Raw genomic sequence first — 2,309 nt, forward strand, 5'->3', positions numbered from 1 at the left:
GAGTCATTGGTCTGGCTATGCTTGAAAACCCTTCAACAAACCGACGGTAATATCCCGCCAATCCTAGGAATGCGCGGACTTCCGTCTGAGTAGCTGGGACTTTCCATTCTGCAACGGTCTTGATCTTGGCGGGATCTACGGCAATTCCTCCTGCAGACAAGATATGTCCCAGGAATCCTACTTCCCTCAACCAAAACTCACATTTGCTGAACTTGGCATACAACTTGTGCTGTCTAAGGGTTTCTAGGATAATCTCCAAATGTTGCTCATGTTCTTCTTCGGATTTGGAGTAGATTAGAATGTCGTCGATGAATACAACGACAAACTTATCCAAAAAGTTCATGAAGATCTTATTCATGAGGTTCATGAAATAAGCAGGGGCATTGGTTAATCCAAATGACATGACATTGTAATCATACAATCCATATCTGGTGGTAAAGGCAGTCTTGGGGATATCCGTTGCACGAATCTTCAGTTGATGGTAACCAGTCCTAAGATCAATCTTAGAGAACACTTTGGCACCGGCCAGCTGGTCAAACAGGTCTTCTATCTTTGGCAAGGGGTATTTGTTCTTGATGGTGACATCGTTCAACTTACGGTAATCCGTACATAAACGAGTGGCACCGTCCTTCTTATCCACAAACAAAACTGGGGATCTCCAGGGTGATGCACTTGGTTGGATCAAACCTTTGGCTAGCATATCATCCAGTTGCTTCTTCAGTTCTACTAACTCTGCTGGGTTCATACTATAGGCTCTCTGGGCTATATGTCCGGTTCCAGGAATTAACTCAATGATAAACTCGATATCCCGATCAGGGGGCATACCGGGTAGATCATCCGGAAACACATCAGGGTATCGACAGACGACCCTGATCTGATCCAAAGTTGGCTTGGCTACACTTTGGTTGCATGTAAACTTCCTGGGCAGCCTTTCAGACACGTGTTCTACTAACACACCGGTGCTACTAGTCATGGTGATGGCCTTCTTGGCACAATCAATCAATCCATGGTGTTTGGCCATCCAGTCCATACCCAGTACTACTTCCAAACCTTTTGTTCCCAGGACAATCAAATTGGCATAAAAATCTACTTCATGTATTCTGATAGGCACATCTTTGCAAATTTTTCTAGCCTTTGTTGTCGAACCAGGTATTTGAACTATCATGACATGCTTCAAACTGATGGGTTGAATTTTACTAGTGCATGCAAAATCCTCCGTGACAAACGAATGCGATGCGCCAGAATCAAACAACACTCTTGCAGGTACTGAGTTAACAGAAAACATACCCAGTACAACATCTGGTGCTTCTTGGGCTTCTTCAGCATTCATGTGGAAGAGACGGCCGTTGCGGTTGTTGGGGTTGTTGGGGGTGAACTTTCTTCCGGTGGAGACACGGCGTTGCTGTTGAGCAGGTGCAGCGGTGTTGGGGGCAGTCTTGGCTAACCTCTTGGGGCACTCATTGGAGTAGTGTCTCACAATTCCACATTCATAACAAGTGATGGTGGACTTGTCCTTGGGGGCGACGGGGATAGCGTTGCTCCCAGTCCTTGGAGCAGTGTTGGTGTTGTTGTTGTTGGGGGCTCTCATCGGGGCGCGGTTGAAGTTGGTGTTGCTGGCCTGATGGTTGTTGTTGTTGTTGTGGCCTCCTGTCCTTGGGTGTCCTCCACTCCGGTTTTGAAAACCCGGACGTGACATCTGCATCTGGGGCTTGTTGTTGTTTCTGGGGGCGAAACCTCCGCTTGAGTTGGGGCGATACCTTGGGGTATTGCTGGGCCCACTCTGGTGCATCATGCGGCGTTTGCGGTTCTCATTGGCTTGATGGAGCTTTCCCTCCATCTGGATGGCTGAGTCCACCAGGGCTTCAAGGTCGGCAAAGGGAATGTTGACCAGCACAGTCTGCATCTCGTCGTGCAGTCCATTCAGAAATCTCTCCTTCCTCTTCTCTGTGGTGTCGGTCTCGTCGGGGGCATACCTTGACAGTGTGAGAAACCTGTCGCGGTATTCTACCACCGACATCCTTCCTTGTTTGAGTTCCCTGAACTCATCCCTCATCTTCTTGATTAAACCCGGGGGTACGTGATACTTGCTGAACTTGAGCTTGAAATTTTCCCAAGTCATTATCTGTCCTGCATTCATGGCACGGGTGCTGGTCCACCAAGCTCTGGCTGGTCCGGCTAGGTAATGGGTGGCGAACAGGACTTTCTCGTTGGCTTCAACTCCAGCCACTTCCAAGTTATTCTCCATGGTCTGGAGCCAGTCATCAGCATCGAGTGGCTCTTCAGTCTTGCTGAAAACAGGGGGATTGGTG

The sequence above is a fragment of the Lolium perenne genome, chromosome 6, assembly GCF_019359855.2.
Source record: "Lolium perenne isolate Kyuss_39 chromosome 6, Kyuss_2.0, whole genome shotgun sequence".
NCBI lineage: Eukaryota > Viridiplantae > Streptophyta > Magnoliopsida > Poales > Poaceae > Lolium > Lolium perenne.